The 13,811-nt window shown below is 42.1% G+C and overlaps 1 protein-coding gene across 16 annotated transcripts in view; it reads right to left on the bottom strand.

Moving 5' to 3' along the window:
* DMD (dystrophin) overlaps positions 1-13,811 on the bottom strand; it is a 2,761,517-nt gene that overhangs the window by 1,982,833 nt on the left and 764,873 nt on the right. The window lies entirely within an intron of this gene.

Raw genomic sequence — 13,811 nt, 5'->3', positions numbered from 1 at the left:
GTATTAATAAAAAATAAATAAAAAAAAGTAAATGAATAAAACAGCATTTATTCAAAATATTCTTCTTCTTGGGGACCCAAAATTAACTTATTTAATTTTAAAGCAGCAAAACATGTGAAATCATATGTTTTTTTAAAATAAATCAGTTCTGTAGTTTTACATAATACTTACTGTATATTTTTATTATTATTAGTCAACGCTTAATGCCATTTTTTTTTATTTCAAATATTTTTTATTGGGTGAACGGATTACAAATCACATCTATGAATATTGAAAAAAGATATACAATGAAATGTTTTCAAATACATACTGTACACAGAGAAGTGTAAGAATAGTGAAATGCTTTTTGGCCCACCACATTGTGTTGTAGTTTTTGTCATATTCTCTCAGGTGGCTGTGTCTGTTGCAATCAGGTGGTTCGGGATTATATCTACAGTATTAACGCTGTTAGGTTAGTGTCCTTATAGAATGGACAAGAGAAAAAGGAGAGAGAAGAGAAGGATAAAGAAATAAGGAACTGGAGAAGGAAGAAGGGTGGAGGGAGGGAATGGGGAGGGGTGTAGATCAGTGGGGGGGGGGTACTGATCTCCCATGCCCGCCATTGCCAACCCATTCATTGTTAGGTGTACTCCTCTTGCTATTTTGAGATTCCACTTTACTCTTTAGTGAATTGCACATGCAGCATATCACCATTTTGTCAACAGCCCCACCCGCACAGATCCGACACCAGAGGGTAGATTTGTTTTAATCAGCTTAGGCTGAGGTACCATTAATAAAGAATTTTATAAATATTTTCCTTAATAGTGGTACAAACAGTATAGAGGTCTTTGCGACAAACTTCCAAATATCGCTCCAATCATCTCTATCAATTTCTACATTTAAATCAGCTGCCCACTTTAGCATGGGAATGGGGAGAACTAGGGAGGGGGGGAAGAGGGGGGAAAATAGAGGGTGGAGGGAGCATCAGAAATAATGGTTTCAACAACATTTTTTTTTTCCATAGAGAGCGTGAGAAATGGTAGAGTAAATATCCCTTGACTGAATATTATACTGAATCAACCGCTTTTGTCTACTGTTAGGCCTTGGCCATGTTTAGCGCTTGGCTCCCGCTCAGCACTGAGCCCCTACAGCCGCAATTAGAGCGGCTTTAGTAAGGGCTCATCTGCGCTTCCGCGCACTTGCGGAAGTGCAGGTCTTAGGGGAATTTTAAATTCCCCGCTTGCCGGCGCGACAGGCCGGTCACGTGAGCGGTTCGCCCAATGAGGGCGAACCAGCTACGTGACGTCACTGGCCCGCCCCCGGCCAGTGACGCGCCCGCCCCCGGCCCGCCCCCGGCCCGCCCCCGGTCCGCCCCCTGATGGCTGCTGACAGTGCGTGCCGTAAGCAACCGCAAGGCCAGGGAAAGCACCCGCTTTCCCTGTGCCTCAGCGCGCCTCAGCACGCCAGCAGGGAGCATGGCCGAGGCCTTATACTGTGTGTGTGTGGAGGGGAAAGAAAGGGAGGGGGAGAGCGAGGCAGGAGGGAGAGCAGGGTAGGATAGGTGGGGGGTGGACAGTGGATGATGTGGGTGGGGGTAAGGTGGGGGGAGTGGCGGGAGGTAGAAGGGAAGAAACATATTCTAGCTAGCTCAATATTCTTGTTTTTTGAGGACTTTCGTTTTGCATATAGCCCAGTTATTTCTTTTTTTTAATTCAACTCTAGCTTATAGTTCTACAAATATGTTTTTTTTGTTAATATATATTTTAAGTTTATTGATTTTAATAATGTTATGTGTTTGTATTTCACAGCACACTATGTGTTCACCCTCTGTGCTGCGCATAATTCTGCGCTCTGGCTTTTCATTCTCCCACCCCGCACTTGGGGTATTCTGTGAGCCTCTGACACGACGGTTGGTATTGCGCAATCGCACTCCGCCGATGGTCCGGAGCTCACTGTGTCTGCTCCCACTGCGGGGAGGGAATAGTGTCTTGCAGAGCGCAGTTGCGCGCGCACTTAGAGCCCCAGTGTGGTATACAGTAAGGGCCATTTGATGACGCGCTCTCCCCATGGCCTCCATTGACATTGAGGACTCTCCCTCAGTTGGTTACTGCGTAAGAGCATACTACTAGGGGTTGCAAGACCACGCATGTCTCCTGATTGGTAGTTGGGGGCGGAGTTAGTCACTGTCGTCTCTGTGTCTGAATATACTGATTAGGTGTATACACATCAGAAAACCATTAGCAATCAAAGTGGGTGGATCGCATGTGAGCTGTGAGTATTGTCTGGTTATGTCATTTTGTGTATATATATATATATATATATATATATATATATATATATATATATATATATATATATATATATATATATATATATATATATATATATATATGTTAATAAAGTTGTGATAAGTATACCTTGAGAAAGCGCTCTGTGAAGCGTGAAACATTGGTAGGGCTCTCCATTGCCCTGTTTTTCCATGACCAATAAATAATCTTTTTATGGGATATGCACCCTCCTTTCTACTTTTTTGATACCTACAGTAGTGCTCTTCCAGTTTTTCTCCTTCTCCACCCCCCACCCAACAAATAAAACCAACCCCCCGTAAAAAAAATACTCCTGAACTCGCCGAGAGAGGGGGGGGTAGGGGTGGCAGACATCCAATACACACAGGATGGCAAACAGTGCTATAGTTGTCATGTGTCTTAGGGCCCAGGGTTGGTCGTCTTAACAGTAGATGGACAGTCATTTTTTCATGGGCTGAGAGGTGATGTTTTCTTAGTTCTTAGCTCTTTGTGGGTTTTGCCCTGCTATTCTTTCTGAAGCCCTGGGAGGGTCCACGCCTCGATCTGATCTCTGGGGTTTCGGGGGTTCAGAGTTTTTATTAGGTAGGTGAGACAGGCCCAGGGTTTGCAGGAGCTGTTCCGCCTCCTCTGGATGTCTAATAGACAGGTGTTTACCGTTTTTGATGACCACGAGTTTAAACGGGAAGCCACATCAGTATTTAACAACGATATCTCTTAAAGGCGTGTTAGAGTCTTGAGATCTTGTCTCTTGGCAATGGTTACCCTGGACAGATCATTGTAGATTTGTAGAGGAAAAAAAAGGGGGGAATGTACTGTAGTATTGCTTCTTTAAGGATTAGTTTAGATGTAATTTCTTATACAGTAGGAGTGAATATTTATTATATTGTATATTAAGGAGGCAATCTAAGCAGCTTAAATAAAAAAAAATATATATTTTTAATATATGCAGAATGTGATTACCTATATTGAAAATTAATTACCTAAGCTGCCATTCGATTCGATCTCCTGTGATCGATCAGCAAAATACTGCTTTCCAGGGTTAACTAAATGCCTTTCAGTTTCAAATCAGTCCTTCAGTCTGTGTAACTCAGCAGCTACAATGTATTCTTATATTACTAAGGTAACATTATCTATTGTTAGTTTACAGCTCAAACTGCTGGGAATATTGGCAACAAATTCTCGCAAACAAGAAAGTGGGGAGGTGGCTAAAGCCCGTTATAGTAATCAAAAGATGCTCAGTATTTTAAAACTCATTCAAAATGGCATTGAGTTGAATTTTAAATAAAAAAGTTAGTGAGTATTATCTAATATAGAACTGATTTATTTAAAAAAAATAAAAAAAAAATAAAACCTATGTAGGATATTGCTTGGACTGCTCCTTTAATACAACATTCAAATTGAAGATAGTTGCTCTGTGTAAAGTTTTGCACACTTCTAATTCAGTGGTGATACAATAGAAAGAGCTGGCCAGCTAAAATATATGGGTTTACAGATCTGGCCTCAAAATTAGGACTTTTTTTGCTTGTAATGGGATTCATTAACTTAGCAAATCAAGTCTTGTTTTTCTTGCTGTAATTTTGCAGCTGGGTGTCTGATAAATACAGCGTATGAAGCATTTTACAGAGCACATTTGTTAGTTTTAGGAATATTTAGTGTACTTTGATATTCTCAATAAGCCCTGTGAAGAGGAGTGGAAACAAAATTCTGTAGACAATATAATTAAACATTTTTTGTGGTAGTATCCCAAGCAGTAAACTTGATACATCTCAAATAAATAACCAAGTAAATATGGTACATTATTTTAAAACTGAATTAAAAAGTTCTTGATATATTGTGTGAATTCTCAGGCAGAACATATAAATATTTGATGTCTCGAGGCGCTCTCAACATCGATGAGTTTCATCATCTAATATCCCATAATAGTATCAATTATACATTGAATGTCACCTCTGGCATACAAAGAGAATACACTGATACAGTAGTTAGTGTTGTGGAGATACCGAGGAAATACACAATGTTAGTACTGTACAAACACTTCTGGCAGAATAAATCTAGCACACAGTTAGCAAAAGATGACCAGTATTGGTTAACTAATATAAAGATGTCAGAAAGAGAAAATCCTTCCCTTGCTCTTTTAATTAAAAAAGTAAATACATTTATTTGCTGTAAATGTGTTCTCTACCCCTTATTGTCAAAGCATTGCTTGTCTAAGGTGGTATAAATGTCAACAACAGCTTTCTTACATTGGACTGTAAACAAGAAATGGAAAAGATTGTGAGCATCAACAAACATATTTAGCCATTCTCTTTTACTTATCCCTTCACCCTAATGTTATTGATAGATTGTCCCTTATTTCGCCGCAGCATAACTAAAATACAAACGTAATTGTGTAATACTTCCATTGGTCAAGTAATTCAATAAAACTGAACACATGCCGACAGGTGCCTTTTCAAAATACTAATGCAAATATATTGCATCAGTGTATTTGGATTTTTCTAGCTGGCATCAACAGTATGGGAAACATATAACAACATATTTTTACTTTTCCAAAGAAAGACACTTTTATAATAGAGTACATTTTTTCTATTGTATTTTCTTTGCTGTTTTCATCTTAGTAGTATTTAAGCAAATCACAATGTTGTCACTTTTCAACATTTTGTTTACATAAATGATGGCAGTATTACATTTTTATTTACATTTAATGTTGACAGAAATATGCTATGCGAGTTTTGTACCTGGGATGGCATATTTGGCATTTTAACATCAAAAGAAAAAAACACATAACAACAGACACTTAAAGTGACAGAAAATAAAATCAATTATATACATATGTTCCCTCTGGTCTATCCAGCCTTCATTACATGTTCGTGTCTGGTGGTGCACCTGCAGGCAACAGGACTCCTGAGTCTCCCGCATGATGGTATTAGGGGATGTCATGCCAGACAGGCAACTGAGGTAGTGGGTGCGAGTCCTACCTATATCATGTGCAGCGCCTCCACCTCACCAGGATCTATGCGTCCGCAGGTAGATGGTCCTGATGAGGAACTCCTTCTTGGTGGTGATGGCCCCTTGAGAGTAATTTCAGACTCACACCATGGGGTTCTCGTTGAACAAGTCATCTTTATTGTGAGTGGTAATATGGGCCAGCTGCCCCTCACAGTCAGTGCTTCAGCTGCACATGCTCCGTGCTCCCCTTTAAAAGGTATGCCCTCCCAATGGAGTGGGATCCCCTCTCCCCGTAGGGAGATCACCCCTGTGCCAGGTCCCTGGACACAGTTGGCCTTCTCTGGCTGGATATAAAATGGTGCCACTAGTTACTGCACTAGTGGGCACATCAGAACTTGCTGCTTCGCCTTCACCTTGCAGCATCAACCTGCAGCAACCCCCCTAACTTTAGGCAGCGCGATGCCTTATATACCTCAGGAGGCAGGCACATCTCTGATGTCACCAACTGTGGACTCAGAGCATGCAGCCACTCCCATCCATACATAGGGAACCTCACCAGGGTGTGAGGGCAAACCTCCATGATTACTGCTGGCATTCCTGTAACTTACCAGGTTTTGCTGCCAGCAGGAGAGATGACTGTAGACATTGTTATCCATGGCTACATACACATACTGTATATATGTATAAAATAGTCTATCCACATAGCTACAAAGGTCAATTCTGCAACTGGGAGCTATTTAGGTATCAAATTGCATCAACATGATACAGTATTTCAACCCTATAGTCACAGACGTTAACAACATACAGTATTAGACTTACAGTAGGTGATTAAGTCATCTCAGACCCAAACAGTACAAATTAGAGGAGTGAACTTTAACACATCCTAGAACTTCTATATAATCAATCTCTGAGACCCCTTCTAAATAGTCTGTGAAGCAGTCTATACATTACATTTATGTTATACAGTACATCAATGCAAGAAAACACTACATGATGTTCTTGGTCTTACCATTGGCTTAATGAAAAACCTAACATTTTGCGATGTTTTGTACAGATGTAGCATCTTCTATCTATCAACTGCTGTAGATCATATGCTTGTGCACAGTGTCCAAAGCATTGTCCGTCCGTAGCACAGTGCATATTAGGTAGTAATGGCTCATCAGGACACAGCGGGGGTCCTTGCATCTCTGCCATGTTTAAATTCTCCCGCGTCATGGCCTACGTGACGGGGACATTTAAATAATGCAGGGAGATACCGGCACCCCATGTACTGTATGGGGTAACTCAGGAAGCAGGGCCTGAAATGAATGCTGTTCAGCTCCGGAGACTCCCTGCTTCAATACTGTGTTATTAAAATAAAATAAAAGCTGCGTGATCCCCTGTTAGAGGCGCGCAGTCATAGTAACTGATTCAGTCTCACTTTTACTGCGCGTCTCTTACAGACATGTGCAGCCCGGTAGGAATCACACATCGGGAGTCCCATTCAGATGCAGGGATCCCCGCTTTGTTAAATCTGATGGGCCTTTAGTCTGGCCGCTGGGATTCCGTGAACACACAGGAATAAAAACGTGCCCGTAGCGGATTTCATGAGGCGAGTGCGACCATAATGCTGCTTTTATATAGATCCCTTAATGCAGTAGTATGTATGTCCCATGCCAAGAATTATTATATTTGCTGTTTAGATTTTGTGTGAAAGAAGCAGTCCCCCTTTGCTCCCCACCCTCTCTTTTTGTATACTGTATGTGGGAAGCAAAGGGTCTCCAGAGCTGAAGCGCATTTCAGGTCTGAGAACCTACTTCTTACCGGAGAAGGGGCCGCTGGCAGATCATGAAGGTTTAAAATCTCTGCATCGTGCAGGCAAACAGAAAATCGCGATGACGTTGTGGCTTCCTATTGGCCCACGTGACGTGGGAGATTTAAATCTCAAATTTGTTTCCCCTTGAAGCATCTGTACAGGCGGCACCTTCCCCGGTGAGTATTTCAGGAACTATGGAGTTCCCAGATCTGAAATGAATGCAGTTCATCTCCCGTGACCCCCTGTTTCATGTTTAAATAAAATCAGAATTGGTAAAAAAAACAAAAAAACAGTAAAGGCAGAACTGCTCCTTTACAGGTGCACTCCCTTGATAAAGGTCCTGTTTTTAGGACCGAAACGTTGGTGTTTTGTGCCTGCTTCACTAATACAATTCTTTTTGCTAACAAGTGTGCTGTCTCTTCCTTGCTGTGCCTGCTTTGGATTCCCTGGATTCTCTGGTCTGCCTGGTAAGGAGCCTTTGATTGTATTCATTCATATGGGACTAAGCACCTGTCCTCATCTGTATTTGTGTGCCATCTGCTCTGTTACCTATATATATATATATATATATATATGTAGCCCTGCTTTCTATCGCTAGTAAGCTGCTACCCTGTGCTGTGGTACCTGTAGGCTCGCAGGGCCTGAGTCTCTATCACGGAGAGCCTGGGGTGCGCGCAATATCTATAACTGGTGCAGCGCCTCCACCTGCGCCAGCTCCCGCCAGCGGGGGAGTGGTTCTTCGCAGGACGTATATGCAATAATTACACTCACACAGCCAATTACCATAACCAACCTCCTTTTCTTGCAGGCAAAACTTATATTCAGGTATATACAATAACATCCCAGTCAGAGACACGTTATAACATGCCACGGTGGGCGCCACACTACCTTGCGCCACGGCGGACGCCCACAATATCATGCATCTCGGCGGACGCCAACACTCCCCGAACCCTCCACCGGGTGATCCCAACCCGTGTCCAAATCTTTAACGGATTAGTCCTTCCGCTCAATTTATAAGCAGCTATATGTGTGTATGGGTGACTGCGCAGCCACTGTGTCCCGAATGAATGAATGGTACCGTTGGTGCACTTGCTGAAATATCTACCCGGAACTGCTACGCTCTTCACAAAGGGTCGCCGCACGTCAGAACCGTCCTCTCTCTCTCTCTGGCGATAGTCCGGGGCGATCCCACCCGAACTCCAGCAACAATAAGCGGGGTCTGAGCCCAGACCTCCCACTCGATAATATAGTCCGGATCAACGTCTCCAGATACTACGGGCACAGGAACCTCGCTATTGCGGTCCCTATCTCAGCTTGTCTCTACCGTGACTCAGGGCCTAACTGGGCTGGGGGTACTCTGCCTACGCCGCGGCGGCTTAACCTCCCCTACACAGACACTCAGTCTCCTCTCCAACCAGCTCTGCTCCACATGCGCACAACCACCTCCCTATATCTCCTTCACCTCCTCAGCCCATTGGCTCAACTCTCTCATCTGACCCTCCCTGCGGGGGCTGCTGGGACAAGGGGCTGCTCCCTCCCACCAATTAGCACTCTCCTCCTTCACGGGCTTTTTAGCAACTCACTCTGTGCAGGCGCAACCTCCCGCTCTTTCAGGGTGAATCAGGGGTCACGGCTACATATATATATATAAAATGAAAAAAATAATTTAAATAGGTTTGGAGCAAGGGGTCTCCAGAGTTGAACTCCATTAATTTCAGCTCTTGGGACCACCTGCTTCTAAAGATACTTACCTCCAACGGGGTTGCCGATATCTCTTTGCTTTTTAAAGCTCCCTTATCATGTGGGCCAATAGAAAGCCACACCAGATGATGTCATGGCTTCCTGTTTGCCCACAGCGAGCAGGAGCTTTGAAAGTGGTCATTATGTGATCCCTGTTAGCCAAGCAGAGCTACTTCCGGCACCTCCTTCAGAGGGGAATAAAAAAAAATCCGGGAAAAAAAAATCCGGGAAAAAAAAATCTCCTGCTCAGATTGCTTCTTTAAGAGGCCGGAAAACATTTGAGGATTCTGGCCCTGATTCAACACACTGTGAGGTTGCATTCCCAATGCTGACAAATATTTTCATCCCCTTTCTTTTGCACTTTAACAGAATATTACAAAGGGTCCTCTGTGAGGATTTTGTGGATCATGATACTGCTTGTAACAGACAATATACAGATTTTCTCTTTTCTCATTGTCAAAACATTATTATAGGGCATGAGTATACGACACATAAGTGTAAATGTGGTATTAGATTCAAAATTCAAACTCACTTCAAATCTCATTATTACTGTACAGTATGGTTCCTCCCAGGGAGTCAGATCAACTGTTAACAGGCTCCACACCCCACTGTGCTAGTGGTATTCTCTAGGAGCAATGTCAAGACTGAATACTGTGTGTTGCCTAGACAGCCAATCTCTTTTGAAACTCACCTCAATCAGCGTTGTAATTCAAAATAACGAATGAAATCAATACTGTGTAGAACTACAGTATGCATTTACAGCTACATTAATCTTTGGCTTAGATGAAGGGTTTCCAACATTTGGTACAGTACCAGTGATAATACACAAGTTGTTACAAATCTGTAGTTCACATTGATGTGACTTTAAAGGCTGAGGTTGGTGTGGAAGAGGACAGAAGCTAAGATTAAACAACTGAATTTTCAGTCAAGAGTTTTGGGAGTTAAATTGTTATACACTACCGACACACTTTATTAAAGTGTGGCCGGTACCGCAAGCCGGGAAATTTCCCGGCTTGCTAGTGGCCGCCCCTCGGCGTGCCGCGCGTCATAGACGCGCGGTCACGCGTCTTCGGGAGCCTGCGCCACCTGCACGCGCGTCCAGGGCGGGACGGCGGCAGGGGGTTCCGGGGGACCCGGCGGACCCGGCAGCGGTAGGGAGAGCGCCCCGATCGGAGGGCGCTCTTCCGCTGCTTCAGCGCGCGCCCATCACCCTCGGGCGCGCGCCAGGCTACTGCTGCGGCCAAGAACGGGCAAATGCTCGAATAAACTTGGCCGCAGCAGTACTTAACTTAAATGTGGAGGGATGGTGATATAGATACAGATGGTCCTTGCTATCCGTCCTTTAACTTTAAGACGGACGGCATACAGATGCAGCAACGAGTATCCGAACACTTGCCTTGGAAAATCTGGTGCAATCTCCCAGTAATGCTGCAACATTTCTGTGACATTTCTGCAGACAGACTAATGGCCCATCGGATTAACACAGCAGGGGTCCCTGGCAGTCCCATTCAAACTGACTTTCCAAGGCAAGTGTTTGGATACTTGTGACTGCATCTGATGCAATCACAATGCAATCCTCTAGGGCCATTTTCTGATGCCGGAACACCTTATCCAATGCTCATCACCACTGATTAACATGGGACTCGCTTTACGGCGCTTTCGCTATCCAACGCTACTTTCCGAAATGGATTCTGTTGGATAAATGAGGACTGCCTGTAAAATATATATATATATATAATTAAAAAAAAATTTTTTAAATAGGTTTGGAGCAGGGGGTCTCCAGAGTTGAACTCCATTAATTTCAGCTCTTGGGACCACCTGCTACTAAATATATATATAGTACAGATATTTTACCAAATGCATGAATAGTGTGTTATCCAGAAAGCTCTGTGAATTTGTAAAGATGGTAAAGAACAAAATTAAGTTGGTACTTGTGGATCTTCAAAAATCATTAATAGTTTTAACAAGTAATTTTGGCTGCTGACTTTTACAGTGCTTAATGTTTAAAATAAAAAAGTCTAACATGGGCAACTGCTTTCCTGTGGATCAGGGACCCATGGTGAAAGGTACAACATAAAGCCAACTCTTTAGACATGGTAATGCTGCTCTGCAGATTACTAATGGGATATATCCACTTCAAAGAAGCACCATGAAGCTTGATATACTTTATGGAATATACATTTTCAGGGGGCCTCAATCCCACCATTTTTTTTTTTTTTTACCGAATGCAAACTGGACATCCCTGAAGCTGAGCCACGCATTTTCTGCTCTGGAGATCTCACAGTTCCTGATGACTTACTGATAATGGTACCGATATAACCTGGTTTTCCGCTGGGATTTATTTGAAACCGATGAATCTATGGCTTCCCATTAGCCCATGTTACACAGGAACTTTGAAGCACCATTTTGTGTCCCCTGGAGGGGACTAAAGCACTGGTACCGTCACCGGTAAGTTTCTGAGGAAAGGGGGTTGCCCAGAGTTGAAAATAGTGCAGTTCAGCTTCTGGAACTCCCCGGTTCCCATCCTATTAAAAAGAAGGGGGAATGAAGAAATAAAATGAGCAGCAAAGATTTCTGCTTTAAAGAGCAATGTTAAGGAGAAATACAGTGTATATCTAAATACTCTAGACTAACAGAACTTTTATCCTTCTTTTAATGCAGTTTCACTCAAATTTTAAGCAGCCATCTGAGTTTTGATGCATTGTACTTGATTGAAATAATGGGCAGAAACTGTACTTTAAAGACATTGCAAAATATAATATGTTGGTCATCTAAAGCAAAAACGACTTCTATCAACAATAAAAAACGATTTTAACAGCATTAATTCTACAATAGTTCATAGGCAGTAAGCACAAATGATGTGCCATAGCACTCAAAATCTACTGCTCATTGTATAGCGGAAACTCTAATATACTTTTGAACTCCCAAGTAAACCATTTTCCTTTAAAAAATACATTGTGCTCAATTGCCTGCTAACTTCCAGATTTAACAAGATTGTTTCTTTGCACAAAACTGAAACTTCTAATTTCTGCTCAGAAAATCAATCTGCTGAACCAAACCCATAATCTATTTAAATTTTGAAAACCTACATTTTTAAACCAGAGTATAAAACAGGCAATTACAGTGGACACAAGCAGTATTCAGTGTCATGCTGTTTTGTCATATGGCACAGCACTATTCTCTGAGAAGGCCGCTAATGTGATTTCATTGTTCCGCTGCTGTAGCTGGAGCGGTTCAGTAATGATGTCCGATTGTTTATTTATTTATAAAATATTTTACCAGGAAGTAATACATTGAGAGTTACCTCTCGTTTTCAAGTATGTCCTGGGCACAGAGTAAAACAAATAATACATGGTTACAAATACAATTAAATAAATGAACAGGGTATACATTATATACAAGACATTGCATGCACAGTTAAAGAAAATATATATTATGGGCGTATGAAACAGTTACAGACCAGATTAAAATGTGAGACAGCCTTAGTTTTGAAAGAACTTAGACTGGTGGTGGATGTAAGAGTCTCTGGTAGGTTGTTCTAGTTTTGGGGTGCACGGTAAGAGAAGGAGGAACGGCCGGATACTTTGTTGAGCCTTGGGACCATGAACAGTCTATTGGAGTCTGATCTCAGATGATAAGTGCTGCAGGTGGTAGGGGTGAGGAGCTTGTTCAGATAGCTGGGTAGCTTGCCCATGAAGAATTTAAAGGCAAGACAGGAAATGTGAACTTTGCGCCTAGACTCTAGTGATGACCAATCTAGTTCTTTGAGCATTTCGCAGTGATGTGTGTTGTAGTTGCATTGGAGAACAAAACGACAAATTGAATTGTTGAGGGTGTCAAGTTTGCTAAGGTGGGTTTGAGGTGCCGAGTCATATACTATGTCTCCATAGTCAATAATTGGCATTAGCATCTGCTGTGCAATACGCCTTCTGACCAGGAGACTTAGGGAGGATTTGTTCCTGTAAAGTACCCTTAGTTTGGCATAGGCCTTGGTTGTCAGGGTATCAATGTGCATCCCGAATGTTAAGTGGGAGTCAAACCATAAGCCCAGGTATTTAAAACTAGTGACAGGGGTTCGGGTGGTGTTAGCGTTGGTTCTAATCAGGAGCTCAGTCACTGGAAGCTTGTTACCACTGCTGTCTTTTTTAAGAGAGAAAGAAAAGCAATTACACTGTACTTGAAATTACTTCTCTGATAAATCTTTAACACACCCTTAGAAAACATTAGTAATAAGAAGGGTCTTACAAACGACATTTAACAATCAATTAAAAGCTGCAACCAAAAAGGGATTAAATCTAAAGAGAGCACTTTTGTGTTTTGCCTTTGCTGAAACTCAATTTGGTTTGAGGTATTTTCTTAGAACGTCATGTAAAAAGTCAAGAATTAACGGAATGGAATTCTCATTTTTGTAGATACTGTGCTCCTTGGACCATTTGAAAAACATTCTCCATATTCTGTAATACATTTTTCATATTATGAATTTCCTGGAACAGAACATGGTACTTATTATTTGCTCGGATAAGCCCTTATCCTTCAGAATCTACCTTTCAATCTCCCCATCATCATTCGGAATATTGACGGATCCAGATGGAAGATCAGACCCTGGGGTAATAAATCTGGGGATAGTGGTGGGCTCCATAGGTGGTATATTGATAATTTGACCAGTTCTGCAAACTATATCTGCAAGGCCGATACAGGGCTACCAAGATTACATTTGCTTTGTCCCTTTTGATTTTCTTTAACACTTAATGCAACATAGGAAAAGGAGAAAAAATGTAAGCAAATTTAAAGTCCCAAACTATTGACATTGCATCCACAAAACTCGCTTGATGGTCAATCCATCTCATTGTGTAGACTTGAATATGATGATTGTTTGCTGTGGCAATGAGATATATTACTAGACAACCCCATGTTAGCACAATCTGGTGGGAAAAAAAAGATGTGGGTTCTCCTGCATTGATTTGTTTCTGCTCGGGAAGTCTGTTTTTATATTGATATTGACTGAAATCATGTGGAGATTTTTCTCTGTCCATCTTTAATATTCT

This window comes from Ascaphus truei, chromosome 3 (assembly GCF_040206685.1).
Source record: "Ascaphus truei isolate aAscTru1 chromosome 3, aAscTru1.hap1, whole genome shotgun sequence".
Lineage (NCBI taxonomy): Eukaryota > Metazoa > Chordata > Amphibia > Anura > Ascaphidae > Ascaphus > Ascaphus truei.
Note: the sequence above shows the minus strand (reverse complement) of the source record. Positions and strands in the feature narration are given on the sequence as shown.